We start from the raw sequence: 25,000 nt of genomic DNA on the forward strand, positions 1-25,000 counted from the left end.
GACGACCCATCGATGCGACGGTCCTCGTTGTTGTCAGTCGCTTTCGCGAAGAGACGGAGTGGGCATTCGATCCCTGGGGCTGTACGAGAGTCTTAAGAAAAGACGGTAGATTATGGCAAAGTTTCGCACGCCATCGAGTTTAGGTTTTTTTTTGGTTCTCTCTTCTCTCCTCTCTCGACCGAGTTCCCATATTTGCTTTCTCTCTCAGTCTCGCCAAATATAATATTCTTTTAAGACGACGTCGGGGGCGCGGACCTTCGTGCGTCGAACACCGGCAAACGTAGCATATATCGCCTGATATGAAAAAAAAAATCGGTCACGAGGAGAACACTACGAGTATATACGTTCGATAACCGATACACGAAGCGGTGCATAAGCGGGCGGTCGCCCTCGTAAGGACGACTCACGACGCCGCGAGCACTCACGCAGGTCCGTGACCGGTTCTCTCCGCTCTTATTCGTATCCCTTCGTATACCTTCGTCCGACTCTGAAACGTTCTCTTATAATTTTTAAGAAGAACGACGGCGGGTTGTCAAGGCAAGAAGGGACAGAGAGAGACAGAGGTAGAGTTTCGTAGTCTCCCGTGAACACGATAGATTATATATCGAGCATGCGTACGACTTGCACGGTCTCTGCACGACCGCGACGAACGCCGACGAGCGTCCAACAATCGCTCGTACGTCGCGTATGTTCTCTCCGTCCGCTCTTATTCGTATCCTCGTTCTTGTACCTTCGTCCGACTCTGAAACGTTCTCTTATATAAAGAAGAACGACGGCGGGTTGTTAAGGCAAGAAGGGACAGAGAGAGACAGATACGGAGAGTAACGATACGCAACGCAAGCAGTCTTAGGTTTACGTGAGCAACCCTCAGCCAGGCGTGGTCCAGGAATTGTATCCGTGGACCGCAATGTGCGTTCGAAATGTCGATGTTCATGTGTCCTGCAGTTCACACGTTGACGCGCAATTAGCTGCGTTCTTCATCGACCCACGAGCCAAGTGATCCACCGTTCAGGGTAATCTTTTATAAATTTACAACAGTTCAATACTCAAATGTACTCTTCTCGGTTCTAGCGAAGCCGAGTTCCGTCACGTTCGACCAACGGGAATCGAACGCGCAGAAGTCGCCATAGGATTGACGACACAAAAACGTTCGAAAAAAAAGAAAACGACGAACGCGCGAAGATACGCGCGTTCGCCGGCCGGGCGTAAAGTACATTATGATATATAACAACCATCGAGATCGAAGCTCCGTTCGTCAGGAAACGACGGGGATATATACACCCGATTCTGAATCCTCTGTACAGCACACGATCTCGCGAACGAGTAAGCACGGTGGCTAGCCCATGTTATATATGTGTTTGATTCTACTCTCTCGTCCAATTATTCAAGAAACAGCGCGCGTGCATCTCTCCATCGTTCGGGTGATAGTAAAGATTCGATGGGATTCGCGCGGCCGTCCGCCTCGAGCGGTCTTTCGTCCCAATATCCAGAAGCAGAGTTTGAAAAACTCTAGCGACGGCACGGGTGTCCGACTCACGACATCGAGGTTTCGAAGCCGGCGATCCCCTCCGAACGGATGGCGACCACGCGACCGACTGAAAGCATGAAAAATCGACGAAAGATAGAACACATCTCCGTTCGGGTGGTGTTTTTTTTAAAAAAAAAAAAAAAAACAAAAATTCGATGGGACTCGCAGCCATCGTCCTCGCGCGGTCTTTCGTCCCGATATCCAGAAGCAGAGTTTGAAAAACTCTAGCGACGGCACGGGTGTCCGACTCACGACAACGAGGATAGACAGCCGGTCCCCTCCGAACGGGTTATGCGACGATAAACTCGATGAAACTTTAGTCTCGTTCAGGTAGTGTGTGTCTTGTAAATCAAAAATTCGATGGGACACGCATCCATCGTCCTCGCGCGGTCTTTCGTCCCAACATCCAGAAGCAGAGTTTGAAAAACTCTAGCGACGGCACGGGTGTCCGACTCACGACAACGAGGATAGACAGCCGGTCCCCTCTGAACGGTATATTATATATGAGATGATAGACGACAAACTGGATGAAACTTTAAGTCTCGTTCAGGTAGTGTGTAAATCAAAAATTCGATGGGACTCGCATCCGTCGTCCTCGCGCGGTCTTTCGTCCCGATATCCAGAAGCAGAGTTTGAAAAACTCTAGCGACGGCACGGGTGTCCGACTCACGACAACGAGGAAAGACAGCCGGTCCCCTCTGAACGGTATATTATATGAAACTTTAAGTCTCGTTCAGGTAGTGTGTAAGTCAAAAATTCGATGGGACTCGCATCCGTCGTCCTCGCGCGGTCTTTCGTCCCGATATCCAGAAGCAGAGTTTGAAAAACTCTAGCGACGGCACGGGTGTCCGACTCACGACAACGAGGATAGACAGCCGGTCCCCTCTGAACGGTATATAATATACATTATGCGACGGTAGACGATCAACTAGACGAAACTTTAGTCTCGTTCAGGTGGTGTAAAAAAAATTCGATGGGATACGCACGCACGGCTGTCGTCGTCCTCGAGCGGTCTTTCGTCCCAATATCCAGAAGCAGAGTTTGAAAAACTCTAGCGACGGCACGGGTGTCCGACTCACGACATCGAGGCTTCGAAGCCGGCGGCGTTCCCCTCTGAACGAACTTCGGCTAGACTAGTTACGAATCGTTGCTACACATCGTCTTCATCGTCGTCGTCGTCGACATCGACATCATCATCATCATCATCATCGGTCATCGTCGCATAGCGGGCCAACATCCACGCGATGCGTCTTCGTTCTAGGTTACCCGATCCACGAGTATGTTACACGTGGTTTCGTTATTTCGAACGAAACGACATACGAAGAGCACACGCCCTTTGGGTAGGAAGCACGTTTCGAGAACGACGAGAGTTTCGATGAAAGAGACGAGAGAAGTCGACGCAGAAGGTATCCATGGATCTTCGAAGAGAACCTTCGAAGATGTATATCGGTATCCTTTCGCTCTGCGCGACTCGCTACAAGTTCTTTCGCTCTCGTCGACTCGTTCTAGACGCTTCGTTCGATCCCAAAGAGGAGTCTTCGATATGTCCCGTTGCTAGGAGGAGAACAAACGCAACACAGACCACGAAACATAGAAGAGAATAGGCGAGCATGATCACTCCGACACGAGGCACTTTAGAGATTTTCTTATTAGTTTGCATGGACTTTTATATTTCGTTTGTACGGTTTCCACGATGCAAATACGAAATACGAGATCGTGACGGCGGGTCTTTCTGTGTACGGCCTCTCGCAGGCGCCACGACTGCATTTCTCTTTACACCTGGTTTCCATCGTAATTTTTTCGTTTGATATCGAGCCTTAACTTTTGTTGGCTCTTTCGAAGCTAGAGTTCCCTTTTATTAGAATTTCATATATATATATATATATTATATGTTATATGTTTTATTCGGAGACGGCGGGTCTTTCTGTTTACGACCTCACGCAGGCGCCTCGAATAAGTTTCATTCGCATTTCGTTTTTATACTTGTATATATATATCTCTTCATCCCGATGATCGAGAGAGAGTGCCACCTTCTCTTCGTATAATTCCGTAGCTGGAGGGTCGTCTCCTCCTTAAGAATATTTCTATTCGTGCCAACGGAGGTTGCCAAGCTCCCTGGCGTTTTCGTTTGTTAAAGTATATAGCTTGTTAATACGTCGTATATACTTTCGTCGATACAGGAGGAGTACGGCTCCTTACCGACCATTGTGATATATATTTCATAGTTTTTATATGTGTTCAAGTCAAATTCTTTTGGTATCGTATCGTTAATGATCCTTCCGCAGGTTCACCTACGGAAACCTTGTTACGACTTTTACTTCCTCTAAATGATCAAGTTTGGTCATCTTCCCGGTAACATCGGCAATGCTTATCACATTGGCCGCGCACCAGTCCGAAGACCTCACTAAATCATTCAATCGGTAGTAGCGACGGGCGGTGTGTACAAAGGGCAGGGACGTAATCAACGCGAGCTTATGACTCGCGCTTACTGGGAATTCCTCGTTCATGGGGAATAATTGCAAGCCCCAATCCCTAGCACGAAGGAGGTTCAGCGGGTTACCCGGGCCTTTCGGCCAGGGAAAACACGCTGATTCCTTCAGTGTAGCGCGCGTGCGGCCCAGAACATCTAAGGGCATCACAGACCTGTTATTGCTCAATCTCGTGCGGCTAGAAGCCGCCTGTTCCTCTAAGAAGATTTGTTTGTACGTTGGTAGTAAAAACCCACCGACCGAAGCCGGGGGCCTTCGAGATACCATAAGTTACGTCTATTTAGCAGGCTAGAGTCTCGTTCGTTATCGGAATTAACCAGACAAATCGCTCCACCAACTAAGAACGGCCATGCACCACCACCCACCGAATCAAGAAAGAGCTATCAATCTGTCAATCCTTCCGGTGTCCGGGCCTGGTGAGGTTTCCCGTGTTGAGTCAAATTAAGCCGCAGGCTCCACTCCTGGTGGTGCCCTTCCGTCAATTCCTTTAAGTTTCAGCTTTGCAACCATACTTCCCCCGGAACCCAAAAGCTTTGGTTTCCCGGAAGCTGCCCGCCGAGTCATCGGAGGAACTTCGGCGGATCGCTGGCTGGCATCGTTTATGGTTAGAACTAGGGCGGTATCTGATCGCCTTCGAACCTCTAACTTTCGTTCTTGATTAATGAAAACATTTTTGGCAAATGCTTTCGCTTCTGTCCGTCTTGCGACGATCCAAGAATTTCACCTCTAACGTCGCAATACGAATGCCCCCATCTGTCCCTATTAATCATTACCTCGGGGCTCCGAAAACCAACAAAATAGAACCGAGGTCCTATTCCATTATTCCATGCACACAGTATTCAGGCGAAGGTAGCCTGCTTTAAGCACTCTAATTTGTTCAAAGTAAACGTATCGGCCCACCTCGACACTCAGTGAAGAGCACCGCGATGGGATATTAGTTGGACCGCCCGCGAGGAGCTAAGCCCACCGATAGGACGTACCACATAATGCCAGTTAAACACCGCGAGCGGTGAACCGACACTGTGACACACAGATTCAACTACGAGCTTTTTAACCGCAACAACTTTAATATACGCTATTGGAGCTGGAATTACCGCGGCTGCTGGCACCAGACTTGCCCTCCAATTGGTCCTCGTTAAAGGATTTAAAGTGTACTCATTCCGATTACGGGGCCTCGGATGAGTCCCGTATCGTTATTTTTCGTCACTACCTCCCCGTGCCGGGAGTGGGTAATTTGCGCGCCTGCTGCCTTCCTTGGATGTGGTAGCTGTTTCTCAGGCTCCCTCTCCGGAATCGAACCCTGATTCCCCGTTACCCGTTACAACCATGGTAGGCGCAGAACCTACCATCGACAGTTGATAAGGCAGACATTTGAAAGATGCGTCGCCGGTGCTAGATGACCATGCGATCAGCACAAAGTTATTCAGAGTCACCAAAACAAACGATGGACGGACAGACGAGCCATCCGCCACCGATTGGTTTTGATCTAATAAAAGCATTCCTACCATCTCTGGTCGGAATCTGTTTGCATGTATTAGCTCTAGAATTACCACAGTTATCCAAGTAAATGTAGGTATGATCTAAGAAACCATAACTGATTTAATGAGCCATTCGCGGTTTCACCTTAATGCGGCATGTACTGAGACATGCATGGCTTAATCTTTGAGACAAGCATATGACTACTGGCAGGATCAACCAGGGATCTTATTCGTATAACAATTCTTATAAATTTCGTTTAAGTTCTCTTCGTGTCGTAGGTGGGACGTAAGCACCGTACGACGAGACTTTTCGTTCTTAAGATAGATATATTATAAAATATATCTCCTAGCGACGTTCGAGATACACCCATAGTTCAGTAATAATCTTCGAACGCCGCTCGCAGCCACTTTGTAATTCTCAACTCCACCTCCTCTCTTCTCTCTCTCTCTCTCTCTCTCATAGTCTTATATAAAATGTTTAGAATCGTACTTCTAAAGGAACATTTCCATAATGCTGTCTTCGTGTAAAAAGACTTATTAGAATATCTTAGCGGTAAAGCACGTATACGCACCTCACGCTGAACGAACAAGCGCGTATCCCAGTGCGTCGCGCTGGACATACCGTAAGAATATTCTTTCAATCGGTAGAACATTTTCGGCAGAAGACATACTACGCAAAGATAGTACGCTCCTACCGCCTCATCGGATACTTCTGCGAAAGCAGAAGTTTTTATAGAAAGCAGACGGTTATACTCTTTTGAATGAATCGATGCTCAGTTAGTACAAGCACACACGCATCTAACAATTTTTGTTAGAATACGTACACACAGGTCACCAGCTTCCCGACTCAGGGGAACCTTGCCACGATATTTGGTCATTACGTCCAGGACAGCGACCCGCGGCGCAGCAGTGTAGAGAAAAAACCAGAACGAGAACGGAGGAACAGTCGAGAAATAGCGTAAAATACACTAAGACTCGAGGAGCGGTGACTGAATTCTCAACCGAGGCCGTAGAATAGCCACGCGCTCAACGCTGTTCCGACCGAACCGTCCGGCTCGACGTCTCTCTTATAGATACGAAAGCGCCAGCCGGAAGGCCGGCGCCGGCCGGGCTAGCGGCCGCGCGCTTACGGTGCAAAACCTCCGTAGCAACGTACCGTTCGGAAGGGACGCTGGAACTTAGTCTCGCGAACGCTCGATCACTACTATACAAAGCCAATATCCAACCATCGAAATACATTACCAGACGTTTTATTAACATAATAGAAATGCATTTTTACCAAAAAATTAATTTTTTTTTTCACCGAAAAATTGCATCAGTAAACATACTCTTTTATCGAATACGGACAAAAAATAAGTTTATAATCAATTACAATACGTTAAAATAAGTAGAAATATGCAAAAAAATATATACCTTGTAACGTTAATTAACGAAAAAATTAGAAAAATATCCCAGTCGTGTCAGTTCGACGAACGCTAATTTTTTGAAAAAATCGATAAAAATGTTTAATCCCGACGTATTTAATAGAGATAGAACGATTCCCGTAAAAAAATTTATACCTTGTAACGCTTTTTAACGAATAAACTCGAAAAAACTTTTTCGCGCTCGGAATTTTTCTAAGTCCCAACGTACCGGCTCGGAATTTTTCTATGTTCCAACGACCGGTCGTGTCGGTCCAAACGTTTTTATATCCGTCTGCCGACGATATAAACGCTTAATCCCGACGTATTTTATCGAGTTATAACGATTTCTTGAAAAATATTCGTACGTTATAACGCTTTTTAACGAATTAATCGAAAAAGAGTGTTCGGTCCGAAAATTTTCTAAGTACGAACGACCGGCCGCATAGGTCCGTTTTTAAAAATCGTTCTCGGACGGAAATAAACCATTAATCCCGACGTATTTCGTCGAGTTACGTCGATTTATGCAAAAAAATTCATACCTTGTAACGCTTTTTAACGAATAAACTCGAAAAAACTTTTTCGCCCTCGGAATTTTTCTAAGTCCCAACGTACCGGCTCGGAATTTTTCTATGTTCCAACGACCGGTCGTGTCGGTCCAAACGTTTTTATATCCGTCTGCCGACGATATAAACGCTTAATCCCGACGTATTTTATCGAGTTATAACGATTTCTTGTAAAATATTCGTACGTTATAACGCTTTTTAACGAATTAATCGAAAAAGAGTGTTCGGTCCGAAAATTTTCTAAGTACGAACGACCGGCCGCATAGGTCCGTTTTTAAAAATCGTTCTCGGACGGAAATAAACCATTAATCCCGACGTATTTCGTCGAGTTACGTCGATTTATGCAAAAAAATTCATACCTTGTAACGCTTTTTAACGAATAAACTCGAAAAAACTTTTTCGCCCTCGGAATTTTTCTAAGTCCCAACGTACCGGCTCGGAATTTTTCTATGTTCCAACGACCGGTCGTGTCGGTCCAAACGTTTTTATATCCGTCTGCCGACGATATAAACGCTTAATCCCGACGTATTTTATCGAGTTATAACGATTTCTTGAAAAATATTCGTACGTTATAACGCTTTTTAACGAATTAATCGAAAAAGAGTGTTCGGTCCGAAAATTTTCTAAGTACGAACGACCGGCCGCATAGGTCCGTTTTTAAAAATCGTTCTCGGACGGAAATAAACCATTAATCCCGACGTATTTCGTCGAGTTACGTCGATTTATGCAAAAAAATTCATACCTTGTAACGCTTTTTAACGAATAAACTCGAAAAAACTTTTTCGCCCTCGGAATTTTTCTAAGTCCCAACGTACCGGCTCGGAATTTTTCTATGTTCCAACGACCGGTCGTGTCGGTCCAAACGTTTTTATATCCGTCTGCCGACGATATAAACGCTTAATCCCGACGTATTTTATCGAGTTATAACGATTTCTTGAAAAATATTCGTACGTTATAACGCTTTTTAACGAATTAATCGAAAAAGAGTGTTCGGTCCGAAAATTTTCTAAGTACGAACGACCGGCCGCATAGGTCCGTTTTTAAAAATCGTTCTCGGACGGAAATAAACCATTAATCCCGACGTATTTCGTCGAGTTACGTCGATTTATGCAAAAAAATTCATACCTTGTAACGCTTTTTAACGAATAAACTCGAAAAAACTTTTTCGCGCTCGGAATTTTTCTAAGTCCCAACGTACCGGCTCGGAATTTTTCTATGTTCCAACGACCGGTCGTGTCGGTCCAAACGTTTTTATATCCGTCTGCCGACGATATAAACGCTTAATCCCGACGTATTTTATCGAGTTATAACGATTTCTTGAAAAATATTCGTACGTTATAACGCTTTTTAACGAATTAATCGAAAAAGAGTGTTCGGTCCGAAAATTTTCTAAGTACGAACGACCGGCCGCATAGGTCCGTTTTTAAAAATCGTTCTCGGACGGAAATAAACCATTAATCCCGACGTATTTCGTCGAGTTACGTCGATTTATGCAAAAAAATTCATACCTTGTAACGCTTTTTAACGAATAAACTCGAAAAAACTTTTTCGCCCTCGGAATTTTTCTAAGTCCCAACGTACCGGCTCGGAATTTTTCTATGTTCCAACGACCGGTCGTGTCGGTCCAAACGTTTTTATATCCGTCTGCCGACGATATAAACGCTTAATCCCGACGTATTTTATCGAGTTATAACGATTTCTTGAAAAATATTCGTACGTTATAACGCTTTTTAACGAATTAATCGAAAAAGAGTGTTCGGTCCGAAAATTTTCTAAGTACGAACGACCGGCCGCATAGGTCCGTTTTTAAAAATCGTTCTCGGACGGAAATAAACCATTAATCCCGACGTATTTCGTCGAGTTACGTCGATTTATGCAAAAAAATTCATACCTTGTAACGCTTTTTAACGAATAAACTCGAAAAAACTTTTTCGCCCTCGGAATTTTTCTAAGTCCCAACGTACCGGCTCGGAATTTTTCTATGTTCCAACGACCGGTCGTGTCGGTCCAAACGTTTTTATATCCGTCTGCCGACGATATAAACGCTTAATCCCGACGTATTTTATCGAGTTATAACGATTTCTTGTAAAATATTCGTACGTTATAACGCTTTTTAACGAATTAATCGAAAAAGAGTGTTCGGTCCGAAAATTTTCTAAGTACGAACGACCGGCCGCATAGGTCCGTTTTTAAAAATCGTTCTCGGACGGAAATAAACCATTAATCCCGACGTATTTCGTCGAGTTACGTCGATTTATGCAAAAAAATTCATACCTTGTAACGCTTTTTAACGAATAAACTCGAAAAAACTTTTTCGCCCTCGGAATTTTTCTAAGTCCCAACGTACCGGCTCGGAATTTTTCTATGTTCCAACGACCGGTCGTGTCGGTCCAAACGTTTTTATATCCGTCTGCCGACGATATAAACGCTTAATCCCGACGTATTTTATCGAGTTATAACGATTTCTTGAAAAATATTCGTACGTTATAACGCTTTTTAACGAATTAATCGAAAAAGAGTGTTCGGTCCGAAAATTTTCTAAGTACGAACGACCGGCCGCATAGGTCCGTTTTTAAAAATCGTTCTCGGACGGAAATAAACCATTAATCCCGACGTATTTCGTCGAGTTACGTCGATTTATGCAAAAAAATTCATACCTTGTAACGCTTTTTAACGAATAAACTCGAAAAAACTTTTTCGCCCTCGGAATTTTTCTAAGTCCCAACGTACCGGCTCGGAATTTTTCTATGTTCCAACGACCGGTCGTGTCGGTCCAAACGTTTTTATATCCGTCTGCCGACGATATAAACGCTTAATCCCGACGTATTTTATCGAGTTATAACGATTTCTTGAAAAATATTCGTACGTTATAACGCTTTTTAACGAATTAATCGAAAAAGAGTGTTCGGTCCGAAAATTTTCTAAGTACGAACGACCGGCCGCATAGGTCCGTTTTTAAAAATCGTTCTCGGACGGAAATAAACCATTAATCCCGACGTATTTCGTCGAGTTACGTCGATTTATGCAAAAAAATTCATACCTTGTAACGCTTTTTAACGAATAAACTCGAAAAAACTTTTTCGCGCTCGGAATTTTTCTAAGTCCCAACGTACCGGCTCGGAATTTTTCTATGTTCCAACGACCGGTCGTGTCGGTCCAAACGTTTTTATATCCGTCTGCCGACGATATAAACGCTTAATCCCGACGTATTTTATCGAGTTATAACGATTTCTTGAAAAATATTCGTACGTTATAACGCTTTTTAACGAATTAATCGAAAAAGAGTGTTCGGTCCGAAAATTTTCTAAGTACGAACGACCGGCCGCATAGGTCCGTTTTTAAAAATCGTTCTCGGACGGAAATAAACCATTAATCCCGACGTATTTCGTCGAGTTACGTCGATTTATGCAAAAAAATTCATACCTTGTAACGCTTTTTAACGAATAAACTCGAAAAAACTTTTTCGCCCTCGGAATTTTTCTAAGTCCCAACGTACCGGCTCGGAATTTTTCTATGTTCCAACGACCGGTCGTGTCGCTCCAAACGTTTTTATATCCGTCTGCCGACGATATAAACGCTTAATCCCGACGTATTTTATCGAGTTATAACGATTTCTTGTAAAATATTCGTACGTTATAACGCTTTTTAACGAATTAATCGAAAAAGAGTGTTCGGTCCGAAAATTTTCTAAGTACGAACGACCGGCCGCATAGGTCCGTTTTTAAAAATCGTTCTCGGACGGAAATAAACCATTAATCCCGACGTATTTCGTCGAGTTACGTCGATTTATGCAAAAAAATTCATACCTTGTAACGCTTTTTAACGAATAAACTCGAAAAAACTTTTTCGCCCTCGGAATTTTTCTAAGTCCCAACGTACCGGCTCGGAATTTTTCTATGTTCCAACGACCGGTCGTGTCGGTCCAAACGTTTTTATATCCGTCTGCCGACGATATAAACGCTTAATCCCGACGTATTTTATCGAGTTATAACGATTTCTTGAAAAATATTCGTACGTTATAACGCTTTTTAACGAATTAATCGAAAAAGAGTGTTCGGTCCGAAAATTTTCTAAGTACGAACGACCGGCCGCATAGGTCCGTTTTTAAAAATCGTTCTCGGACGGAAATAAACCATTAATCCCGACGTATTTCGTCGAGTTACGTCGATTTATGCAAAAAAATTCATACCTTGTAACGCTTTTTAACGAATAAACTCGAAAAAACTTTTTCGCCCTCGGAATTTTTCTAAGTCCCAACGTACCGGCTCGGAATTTTTCTATGTTCCAACGACCGGTCGTGTCGGTCCAAACGTTTTTATATCCGTCTGCCGACGATATAAACGCTTAATCCCGACGTATTTTATCGAGTTATAACGATTTCTTGTAAAATATTCGTACGTTATAACGCTTTTTAACGAATTAATCGAAAAAGAGTGTTCGGTCCGAAAATTTTCTAAGTACGAACGACCGGCCGCATAGGTCCGTTTTTAAAAATCGTTCTCGGACGGAAATAAACCATTAATCCCGACGTATTTCGTCGAGTTACGTCGATTTATGCAAAAAAATTCATACCTTGTAACGCTTTTTAACGAATAAACTCGAAAAAACTTTTTCGCCCTCGGAATTTTTCTAAGTCCCAACGTACCGGCTCGGAATTTTTCTATGTTCCAACGACCGGTCGTGTCGGTCCAAACGTTTTTATATCCGTCTGCCGACGATATAAACGCTTAATCCCGACGTATTTTATCGAGTTATAACGATTTCTTGTAAAATATTCGTACGTTATAACGCTTTTTAACGAATTAATCGAAAAAGAGTGTTCGGTCCGAAAATTTTCTAAGTACGAACGACCGGCCGCATAGGTCCGTTTTTAAAAATCGTTCTCGGACGGAAATAAACCATTAATCCCGACGTATTTCGTCGAGTTACGTCGATTTATGCAAAAAAATTCATACCTTGTAACGCTTTTTAACGAATAAACTCGAAAAAACTTTTTCGCCCTCGGAATTTTTCTAAGTCCCAACGTACCGGCTCGGAATTTTTCTATGTTCCAACGACCGGTCGTGTCGGTCCAAACGTTTTTATATCCGTCTGCCGACGATATAAACGCTTAATCCCGACGTATTTTATCGAGTTATAACGATTTCTTGAAAAATATTCGTACGTTATAACGCTTTTTAACGAATTAATCGAAAAAGAGTGTTCGGTCCGAAAATTTTCTAAGTACGAACGACCGGCCGCATAGGTCCGTTTTTAAAAATCGTTCTCGGACGGAAATAAACCATTAATCCCGACGTATTTCGTCGAGTTACGTCGATTTATGCAAAAAAATTCATACCTTGTAACGCTTTTTAACGAATAAACTCGAAAAAACTTTTTCGCCCTCGGAATTTTTCTAAGTCCCAACGTACCGGCTCGGAATTTTTCTATGTTCCAACGACCGGTCGTGTCGGTCCAAACGTTTTTATATCCGTCTGCCGACGATATAAACGCTTAATCCCGACGTATTTTATCGAGTTATAACGATTTCTTGTAAAATATTCGTACGTTATAACGCTTTTTAACGAATTAATCGAAAAAGAGTGTTCGGTCCGAAAATTTTCTAAGTACGAACGACCGGCCGCATAGGTCCGTTTTTAAAAATCGTTCTCGGACGGAAATAAACCATTAATCCCGACGTATTTCGTCGAGTTACGTCGATTTATGCAAAAAAATTCATACCTTGTAACGCTTTTTAACGAATAAACTCGAAAAAACTTTTTCGCCCTCGGAATTTTTCTAAGTCCCAACGTACCGGCTCGGAATTTTTCTATGTTCCAACGACCGGTCGTGTCGGTCCAAACGTTTTTATATCCGTCTGCCGACGATATAAACGCTTAATCCCGACGTATTTTATCGAGTTATAACGATTTCTTGAAAAATATTCGTACGTTATAACGCTTTTTAACGAATTAATCGAAAAAGAGTGTTCGGTCCGAAAATTTTCTAAGTACGAACGACCGGCCGCATAGGTCCGTTTTTAAAAATCGTTCTCGGACGGAAATAAACCATTAATCCCGACGTATTTCGTCGAGTTACGTCGATTTATGCAAAAAAATTCATACCTTGTAACGCTTTTTAACGAATAAACTCGAAAAAACTTTTTCGCCCTCGGAATTTTTCTAAGTCCCAACGTACCGGCTCGGAATTTTTCTATGTTCCAACGACCGGTCGTGTCGGTCCAAACGTTTTTATATCCGTCTGCCGACGATATAAACGCTTAATCCCGACGTATTTTATCGAGTTATAACGATTTCTTGAAAAATATTCGTACGTTATAACGCTTTTTAACGAATTAATCGAAAAAGAGTGTTCGGTCCGAAAATTTTCTAAGTACGAACGACCGGCCGCATAGGTCCGTTTTTAAAAATCGTTCTCGGACGGAAATAAACCATTAATCCCGACGTATTTCGTCGAGTTACGTCGATTTATGCAAAAAAATTCATACCTTGTAACGCTTTTTAACGAATAAACTCGAAAAAACTTTTTCGCCCTCGGAATTTTTCTAAGTCCCAACGTACCGGCTCGGAATTTTTCTATGTTCCAACGACCGGTCGTGTCGGTCCAAACGTTTTTATATCCGTCTGCCGACGATATAAACGCTTAATCCCGACGTATTTTATCGAGTTATAACGATTTCTTGTAAAATATTCGTACGTTATAACGCTTTTTAACGAATTAATCGAAAAAGAGTGTTCGGTCCGAAAATTTTCTAAGTACGAACGACCGGCCGCATAGATCCGTTTTTAAAAATCGTTCTCGGACGGAAATAAACCATTAATCCCGACGTATTTCGTCGAGTTACGTCGATTTATGCAAAAAAATTCATACCTTGTAACGCTTTTTAACGAATAAACTCGAAAAAACTTTTTCGCCCTCGGAATTTTTCTAAGTCCCAACGTACCGGCTCGGAATTTTTCTATGTTCCAACGACCGGTCGTGTCGGTCCAAACGTTTTTATATCCGTCTGCCGACGATATAAACGCTTAATCCCGACGTATTTTATCGAGTTATAACGATTTCTTGTAAAATATTCGTACGTTATAACGCTTTTTAACGAATTAATCGAAAAAGAGTGTTCGGTCCGAAAATTTTCTAAGTACGAACGACCGGCCGCATAGGTCCGTTTTTAAAAATCGTTCTCGGACGGAAATAAACCATTAATCCCGACGTATTTCGTCGAGTTACGTCGATTTATGCAAAAAAATTCATACCTTGTAACGCTTTTTAACGAATAAACTCGAAAAAACTTTTTCGCCCTCGGAATTTTTCTAAGTCCCAACGTACCGGCTCGGAATTTTTCTATGTTCCAACGACCGGTCGTGTCGGTCCAAACGTTTTTATATCCGTCTGCCGACGATATAAACGCTTAATCCCGACGTATTTTATCGAGTTATAACGATTTCTTGAAAAATATTCGTACGTTATAACGCTTTTTAACGAATTAATCGAAAAAGAGTGTTCGGTCCGAAAATTTTCTAAGTACGAACGACCGGCCGCATAGGTCCGTTTTTAAAAATCGTTCTCGGACGGAAATAAACCATTAATCCCGACGTATTTCGTCGAGTTACGTCGATTTATGCAAAAAAATTCATACCTTGTAACGCTTTTTAACGAATAAACTCGAAAAAACTTTTTCGCGCTCGGAATTTTTCTAAGTCCCAACGTACCGGCTCGGAATTTTTCTATGTTCCAACGACCGGTCGTGTCGGTCCAAACGTTTTTATATCCGTCTGCCGACGATATAAACGCTTAATCCCGACGTATTTTATCGAGTTATAACGATTTCTTGAAAAATATTCGTACGTTATAACGCTTTTTAACGAATTAATCGAAAAAGAGTGTTCGGTCCGAAAATTTTCTAAGTACGAACGACCGGCCGCATAGGTCCGTTTTTAAAAATCGTTCTCGGACGGAAATAAACCATTAATCCCGACGTATTTCGTCGAGTTACGTCGATTTATGCAAAAAAATTCATACCTTGTAACGCTTTTTAACGAATAAACTCGAAAAAACTTTTTCGCCCTCGGAATTTTTCTAAGTCCCAACGTACCGGCTCGGAATTTTTCTATGTTCCAACGACCGGTCGTGTCGGTCCAAACGTTTTTATATCCGTCTGCCGACGATATAAACGCTTAATCCCGACGTATTTTATCGAGTTATAACGATTTCTTGTAAAATATTCGTACGTTATAACGCTTTTTAACGAATTAATCGAAAAAGAGTGTTCGGTCCGAAAATTTTCTAAGTACGAACGACCGGCCGCATAGATCCGTTTTTAAAAATCGTTCTCGGACGGAAATAAACCATTAATCCCGACGTATTTCGTCGAGTTACGTCGATTTATGCAAAAAAATTCATACCTTGTAACGCTTTTTAACGAATAAACTCGAAAAAACTTTTTCGCCCTCGGAATTTTTCTAAGTCCCAACGTACCGGCTCGGAATTTTTCTATGTTCCAACGACCGGTCGTGTCGGTCCAAACGTTTTTATATCCGTCTGCCGACGATATAAACGCTTAATCCCGACGTATTTTATCGAGTTATAACGATTTCTTGTAAAATATTCGTACGTTATAACGCTTTTTAACGAATTAATCGAAAAAGAGTGTTCGGTCCGAAAATTTTCTAAGTACGAACGACCGGCCGCATAGGTCCGTTTTTAAAAATCGTTCTCGGACGGAAATAAACCATTAATCCCGACGTATTTCGTCGAGTTACGTCGATTTATGCAAAAAAATTCATACCTTGTAACGCTTTTTAACGAATAAACTCGAAAAAACTTTTTCGCCCTCGGAATTTTTCTAAGTCCCAACGTACCGGCTCGGAATTTTTCTATGTTCCAACGACCGGTCGTGTCGGTCCAAACGTTTTTATATCCGTCTGCCGACGATATAAACGCTTAATCCCGACGTATTTTATCGAGTTATAACGATTTCTTGAAAAATATTCGTACGTTATAACGCTTTTTAACGAATTAATCGAAAAAGAGTGTTCGGTCCGAAAATTTTCTAAGTACGAACGACCGGCCGCATAGGTCCGTTTTTAAAAATCGTTCTCGGACGGAAATAAACCATTAATCCCGACGTATTTCGTCGAGTTACGTCGATTTATGCAAAAAAATTCATACCTTGTAACGCTTTTTAACGAATAAACTCGAAAAAACTTTTTCGCGCTCGGAATTTTTCTAAGTCCCAACGTACCGGCTCGGAATTTTTCTATGTTCCAACGACCGGTCGTGTCGGTCCAAACGTTTTTATATCCGTCTGCCGACGATATAAACGCTTAATCCCGACGTATTTTATCGAGTTATAACGATTTCTTGAAAAATATTCGTACGTTATAACGCTTTTTAACGAATTAATCGAAAAAGAGTGTTCGGTCCGAAAATTTTCTAAGTACGAACGACCGGCCGCATAGGTCCGTTTTTAAAAATCGTTCTCGGACGGAAATAAACCATTAATCCCGACGTATTTCGTCGAGTTACGTCGATTTATGCAAAAAAATTCATACCTTGTAACGCTTTTTAACGAATAAACTCGAAAAAACTTTTTCGCCCTCGGAATTTTTCTAAGTCCCAACGTACCGGCTCGGAATTTTTCTATGTTCCAACGACCGGTCGTGTCGGTCCAAACGTTTTTATATCCGTCTGCCGACGATATAAACGCTTAATCCCGACGTATTTTATCGAGTTATAACGATTTCTTGTAAAATATTCGTACGTTATAACGCTTTTTAACGAATTAATCGAAAAAGAGTGTTCGGTCCGAAAATTTTCTAAGTACGAACGACCGGCCGCATAGGTCCGTTTTTAAAAATCGTTCTCGGACGGAAATAAACCATTAATCCCGACGTATTTCGTCGAGTTACGTCGATTTATGCAAAAAAATTCATACCTTGTAACGCTTTTTAACGAATAAACTCGAAAAAACTTTTTCGCCCTCGGAATTTTTCTAAGTCCCAACGTACCGGCTCGGAATTTTTCTATGTTCCAACGACCGGTCGTGTCGGTCCAAACGTTTTTATATCCGTCTGCCGACGATATAAACGCTTAATCCCGACGTATTTTATCGAGTTATAACGATTTCTTGTAAAATATTCGTACGTTATAACGCTTTTTAACGAATTAATCGAAAAAGAGTGTTCGGTCCGAAAATTTTCTAAGTACGAACGACCGGCCGCATAGGTCCGTTTTTAAAAATCGTTCTCGGACGGAAATAAACCATTAATCCCGACGTATTTCGTCGAGTTACGTCGATTTATGCAAAAAAATTCATACCTTGTAACGCTTTTTAACGAATAAACTCGAAAAAACTTTTTCGCCCTCGGAATTTTTCTAAGTCCCAACGTACCGGCTCGGAATTTTTCTATGTTCCAACGACCGGTCGTGTCGGTCCAAACGTTTTTATATCCGTCTGCCGACGATATAAACGCTTAATCCCGACGTATTTTATCGAGTTATAACGATTTCTTGAAAAATATTCGTACGTTATAACGCTTTTTAACGAATTAATCGAAAAAGAGTGTTCGGTCCGAAAATTTTCTAAGTACGAACGACCGGCCGCATAGGTCCGTTTTTAAAAATCGTTCTCGGACGGAAATAAACCATTAATCCCGACGTATTTCGTCGAGTTACGTCGATTTATGCAAAAAAATTCATACCTTGTAACGCTTTTTAACGAATAAACTCGAAAAAACTTTTTCGCCCTCGGAATTTTTCTAAGTCCCAACGTACCGGCTCGGAATTTTTCTATGTTCCAACGACCGGTCGTGTCGGTCCAAACGTTTTTATATCCGTCTGCCGACGATATAAACGCTTAATCCCGACGTATTTTATCGAGTTATAACGATTTCTTGTAAAATATTCGTACGTTATAACGCTTTTTAACGAATTAATCGAAAAAGAGTGTTCGGTCCGAAAATTTTCTAAGTACGAACGACCGGCCGCATAGGTCCGTTTTTAAAAATCGTTCTCGGACGGAAATAAACCATTAATCCCGACGTATTTCGTCGAGTTACGTCGATTTATGCAAAAAAATTCATACCTTGTAACGCTTTTTAACGAATAAACTCGAAAAAACTTTTTCGCCCTCGGAATTTTTCTAAGTCCCAACGTACCGGCTCGGAATTTTTCTATGTTCCAACGACCGGTCGTGTCGGTCCAAACGTTTTTATATCCGTCTGCCGACGATATAAACGCTTAATCCCGACGTATTTTATCGAGTTATAACGATTTCTTGTAAAATATTCGTACGTTATAACGCTTTTTAACGAATTAATCGAAAAAGAGTGTTCGGTCCGAAAATTTTCTAAGTACGAACGACCGGCCGCATAGGTCCGTTTTTAAAAATCGTTCTCGGACGGAAATAAACCATTAATCCCGACGTATTTCGTCGAGTTACGTCGATTTATGCAAAAAAATTCATACCTTGTAACGCTTTTTAACGAATAAACTCGAAAAAACTTTTTCGCCCTCGGAATTTTTCTAAGTCCCAACGTACCGGCTCGGAATTTTTCTATGTTCCAACGACCGGTCGTGTCGGTCCAAACGTTTTTATATCCGTCTGCCGACGATATAAACGCTTAATCCCGACGTATTTTATCGAGTTATAACGATTTCTTGAAAAATATTCGTACGTTATAACGCTTTTTAACGAATTAATCGAAAAAGAGTGTTCGGTCCGAAAATTTTCTAAGTACGAACGACCGGCCGCATAGGTCCGTTTTTAAAAATCGTTCTCGGACGGAAATAAACCATTAATCCCGACGTATTTCGTCGAGTTACGTCGATTTATGCAAAAAAATTCATACCTTGTAACGCTTTTTAACGAATAAACTCGAAAAAACTTTTTCGCGCTCGGAATTTTTCTAAGTCCCAACGTACCGGCTCGGAATTTTTCTATGTTCCAACGACCGGTCGTGTCGGTCCAAACGTTTTTATATCCGTCTGCCGACGATATAAACGCTTAATCCCGACGTATTTTATCGAGTTATAACGATTTCTTGAAAAATATTCGTACGTTATAACACTTTTTAACGAGTTATTTGGAGGGGATCTTTCGGCCTTTTCGTAGCGGTGCGAAAAAATTCTAAGTTCCAACGTCCCGGTCACGTTGGTCCGGAGGATGAAATTTTTTAAAAAAATAAAGTGAAATCGCTACTTTCGACTAGATTTCGTCGAAACGTAACGATTTCACGCAAAATTTCGATACGTTATAACGCTTTTTAGCGAGTTATTTCGAGTTGAACTTTCGGTACTTTCGTAACGGGGCGAAAAAATTCTAAGTTCCAACGTCCCGGTCACGTTGGTCCGGAGGACGAAATTTTTTAAAAAAATAAAGTGAAATCGTTACGTTCGACTAGATTTCGTCGATACGTAACGATTTCACGCAAAATTTCGATACGTTATAACGCTTTTTGGCGAGTTATTTCGAGTTGAACTTTCGGTACTTTCGTAACGGGGCGAAAAAATTCTAAGTTCCAACGTCCCGGTCACGTTGGTCCGGAGGACGAAATTTTTTAAAAAAATAAAGTGAAATCGCTACTTTCGACTAGATTTCGTCGAAACGTAACGATTTCATACAAAATTTCGATACGTTATAACGCTTTTTGGCGAGTTATTTCGAGTTGAACTTTCGGTACTTTCGTAACGGGGCGAAAAAATTCTAAGTTCCAACGTCCCGGTCACGTTGGTCCGGAGGACGAAATTTTTTAAAAAAATAAAGTGAAATCGTTACGTTCTACTAGATTTCGTCGATACGTAACGATTTCACGCAAAATTTCGATACGTTATAACGCTTTTTGGCGAGTTATTTCGAGTTGAACTTTCGGTACTTTCGTAACGGTGCGAAAAAATTCTAAGTTCCAACGTCCCGGTCACGTTGGTCCGGAGGACGAAATTTTTTAAAAAAATAAAGTGAAATCGCTACTTTCGACTAGATTTCGTCGAAACGTAACGATTTCACGCAAAATTTCGATACGTTATAACGCTTTTTAGCGAGTTATTTCGAATTGAACTTTCGGTACTTTCGTAACGGGGCGAAAAAATTCTAAGTTCCAACGTCCCGGTCACGTTGGTCCGGAGGACGAAATTTTTTAAAAAAATAAAGTGAAATCGCTACTTTCGACTAGATTTCGTCGATACGTAACGATTTCACGCAAAATTTCGATACGTTATAACGCTTTTTGGCGAGTTATTTCGAGTTGAACTTTCGGTACTTTCGTAACGGTGCGAAAAAATTCTAAGTTCCAACGTCCCGGTCACGTTGGTCCGGAGGACGAAATTTTTTAAAAAAATAAAGTGAAATCGCTACTTTCGACTAGATTTCGTCGATACGTAACGATTTCACGCAAAATTTCGATACGTTATAACGCTTTTTGGCGAGTTATTTCGAGTTGAACTTTCGGTACTTTCGTAACGGTGCGAAAAAATTCTAAGTTCCAACGTCCCGGTCACGTTGGTCCGGAGGACGAAATTTTTTAAAAAAATAAAGTGAAATCGCTACTTTCGACTAGATTTCGTCGAAACGTAACGATTTCACGCAAAATTTCGATACGTTATAACGCTTTTTAGCGAGTTATTTCGAATTGAACTTTCGGTACTTTCGTAACGGGGCGAAAAAATTCTAAGTTCCAACGTCCCGGTCACGTTGGTCCGGAGGACGAAATTTTTTAAAAAAATAAAGTGAAATCGCTACTTTCGACTAGATTTCGTCGATACGTAACGATTTCACGCAAAATTTCGATACGTTATAACGCTTTTTGGCGAGTTATTTCGAGTTGAACTTTCGGTACTTTCGTAACGGTGCGAAAAAATTCTAAGTTCCAACGTCCCGGTCACGTTGGTCCGGAGGACGAAATTTTTTAAAAAAATAAAGTGAAATCGCTACTTTCGACTAGATTTCGTCGATACGTAACGATTTCACGCAAAATTTCGATACGTTATAACGCTTTTTGGCGAGTTATTTCGAGTTGAACTTTCGGTACTTTCGTAACGGTGCGAAAAAATTCTAAGTTCCAACGTCCCGGTCACGTTGGTCCGGAGGACGAAATTTTTTAAAAAAATAAAGTGAAATCGCTACTTTCGACTAGATTTCGTCGAAACGTAACGATTTCACGCAAAATTTCGATACGTTATAACGCTTTTTAGCGAGTTATTTCGAATTGAACTTTCGGTACTTTCGTAACGGGGCGAAAAAATTCTAAGTTCCAACGTCCCGGTCACGTTGGTCCGGAGGACGAAATTTTTTAAAAAAATAAAGTGAAATCGCTACTTTCGACTAGATTTCGTCGATACGTAACGATTTCACGCAAAATTTCGATACGTTATAACGCTTTTTGGCGAGTTATTTCGAGTTGAACTTTCGGTACTTTCGTAACGGTGCGAAAAAATTCTAAGTTCCAACGTCCCGGTCACGTTGGTCCGGAGGACGAAATTTTTTAAAAAAATAAAGTGAAATCGCTACTTTCGACTAGATTTCGTCGATACGTAACGATTTCACGCAAAATTTCGATACGTTATAACGCTTTTTGGCGAGTTATTTCGAGTTGAACTTTCGGTACTTTCGTAACGGTGCGAAAAAATTCTAAGTTCCAACGTCCCGGTCACGTTGGTCCGGAGGACGAAATTTTTTAAAAAAATAAAGTGAAATCGCTACTTTCGACTAGATTTCGTCGAAACGTAACGATTTCACGCAAAATTTCGATACGTTATAACGCTTTTTAGCGAGTTATTTCGAATTGAACTTTCGGTACTTTCGTAACGGGGCGAAAAAATTCTAAGTTCCAACGTCCCGGTCACGTTGGTCCGGAGGACGAAATTTTTTAAAAAAATAAAGTGAAATCGCTACTTTCGACTAGATTTCGTCGATACGTAACGATTTCACGCAAAATTTCGATACGTTATAACGCTTTTTGGCGAGTTATTTCGAGTTGAACTTTCGGTACTTTCGTAACGGTGCGAAAAAATTCTAAGTTCCAACGTCCCGGTCACGTTGGTCCGGAGGACGAAATTTTTTAAAAAAATAAAGTGAAATCGCTACTTTCGACTAGATTTCGTCGAAACGTAACGATTTCACGCAAAATTTCGATACGTTATAACGCTTTTTAGCGAGTTATTTCGAATTGAACTTTCGGTACTTTCGTAACGGGGCGAAAAAATTCTAAGTTCCAACGTCCCGGTCACGTTGGTCCGGAGGACGAAATTTTTTAAAAAAATAAAGTGAAATCGCTACTTTCGACTAGATTTCGTCGATACGTAACGATTTCACGCAAAATTTCGATACGTTATAACGCTTTTTGGCGAGTTATTTCGAGTTGAACTTTCGGTACTTTCGTAACGGTGCGAAAAAATTCTAAGTTCCAACGTCCCGGTCACGTTGGTCCGGAGGACGAAATTTTTTAAAAAAATAAAGTGAAATCGCTACTTTCGACTAGATTTCGTCGATACGTAACGATTTCACGCAAAATTTCGATACGTTATAACGCTTTTTGGCGAGTTATTTCGAGTTGAACTTTCGGTACTTTCGTAACGGTGCGAAAAAATTCTAAGTTCCAACGTCCCGGTCACGTTGGTCCGGAGGACGAAATTTTTTAAAAAAATAAAGTGAAATCGCTACTTTCGACTAGATTTCGTCGAAACGTAACGATTTCACGCAAAATTTCGATACGTTATAACGCTTTTTAGCGAGTTATTTCGAATTGAACTTTCGGTACTTTCGTAACGGGGCGAAAAAATTCTAAGTTCCAACGTCCCGGTCACGTTGGTCCGGAGGACGAAATTTTTTAAAAAAATAAAGTGAAATCGCTACTTTCGACTAGATTTCGTCGATACGTAACGATTTCACGCAAAATTTCGATACGTTATAACGCTTTTTGGCGAGTTATTTCGAGTTGAACTTTCGGTACTTTCGTAACGGTGCGAAAAAATTCTAAGTTCCAACGTCCCGGTCACGTTGGTCCGGAGGACGAAATTTTTTAAAAAAATAAAGTGAAATCGCTACTTTCGACTAGATTTCGTCGATACGTAACGATTTCACGCAAAATTTCGATACGTTATAACGCTTTTTGGCGAGTTATTTCGAGTTGAACTTTCGGTACTTTCGTAACGGTGCGAAAAAATTCTAAGTTCCAACGTCCCGGTCACGTTGGTCCGGAGGACGAAATTTTTTAAAAAAATAAAGTGAAATCGCTACTTTCGACTAGATTTCGTCGAAACGTAACGATTTCACGCAAAATTTCGATACGTTATAACGCTTTTTAGCGAGTTATTTCGAATTGAACTTTCGGTACTTTCGTAACGGGGCGAAAAAATTCTAAGTTCCAACGTCCCGGTCACGTTGGTCCGGAGGACGAAATTTTTTAAAAAAATAAAGTGAAATCGCTACTTTCGACTAGATTTCGTCGATACGTAACGATTTCACGCAAAATTTCGATACGTTATAACGCTTTTTGGCGAGTTATTTCGAGTTGAACTTTCGGTACTTTCGTAACGGTGCGAAAAAATTCTAAGTTCCAACGTCCCGGTCACGTTGGTCCGGAGGACGAAATTTTTTAAAAAAATAAAGTGAAATCGCTACTTTCGACTAGATTTCGTCGATACGTAACGATTTCACGCAAAATTTCGATACGTTATAACGCTTTTTGGCGAGTTATTTCGAGTTGAACTTTCGGTACTTTCGTAACGGTGCGAAAAAATTCTAAGTTCCAACGTCCCGGTCACGTTGGTCCGGAGGACGAAATTTTTTAAAAAAATAAAGTGAAATCGCTACTTTCGACTAGATTTCGTCGATACGTAACGATTTCACTGATAATTTCGATGCGTTATAACGCTTTTTCTCGAGTTATTTCGACTCGAACGTTCGAACAGTGGCGAATATTTCAAAGTCCCTGCGACGCAACGATACGCTCTTACGCGTTGCTCGCTCGCTCCGCTCGCTCGAAAAAAAATAGCCCAACCCAAAACCAATCCCTTTCGCGTTCGTTCTTCGATTTCATCGAAATCTTCGTTCGAACGCTTGGGATCGGTTTTGGGTTGGGCTATATTCGTCCGAGCGAGCGCAGCGAGCGAGCATTTGTCGCGATTATTTTCCTCGTTTTCGTCTCTCTCGTGAAACGGGAAAAAACGTGGAAAACGGGAAAAAACGGGAAAAAACGCGAAGAAACGGGAAAAAACGCGAAAAAACGTTTAAAAATATTTGAAAAAGCGCGCGCGCGCGCGCGCAAGACGAGCTGCGCAGAACGGCGTACCTTAAGAGAGTGTTACCTACTCCGGCGCATACCCGCTGATTCGGAGGTGCGCGCGCAGCGGTAGCACGAGCGGCTAAGTCCAGCGGCGTATTGCTTTTTACTGGCACGCGACAAAGTTGCAGCGGCGTATCGCTTTCTATTCGTGCGTCTCGTTGTTTGATTTAAAGGAAAAAAAAAATCGCTACGCACGACCATCGGCCGTACGTAGCGAAATTATTTTTTTTAACCGCAGGAGACAAAGTCACAGCGGCGTA

At 41.6% G+C, this 25,000-nt stretch overlaps 1 long non-coding RNA gene and 2 other non-coding genes across 4 annotated transcripts in view; all 3 read right to left on the bottom strand.

Annotated features, from left to right (window-relative positions):
* The window catches only part of LOC126876155 (uncharacterized), a 63,026-nt gene that overhangs the window by 3,599 nt on the left and 34,427 nt on the right, over positions 1–25,000 (bottom strand). The gene's annotated exons all lie outside the window — the stretch shown is intronic.
* Positions 862–1,016, bottom strand: LOC126876159 (5.8S ribosomal RNA). The gene has a single exon (XR_007693966.1). It is a non-coding gene; the product is annotated as a 5.8S ribosomal RNA (ribosomal RNA).
* LOC126876168 (small subunit ribosomal RNA) lies at positions 3,797–5,719 on the bottom strand. Its single transcript, XR_007693977.1, has one exon. It is a non-coding gene; the product is annotated as a small subunit ribosomal RNA (ribosomal RNA).

The sequence above is a fragment of the Bombus huntii genome, unplaced genomic scaffold (assembly GCF_024542735.1).
Source record: "Bombus huntii isolate Logan2020A unplaced genomic scaffold, iyBomHunt1.1 ctg00000066.1, whole genome shotgun sequence".
NCBI classification, from domain to species: Eukaryota; Metazoa; Arthropoda; class Insecta; order Hymenoptera; family Apidae; genus Bombus; species Bombus huntii.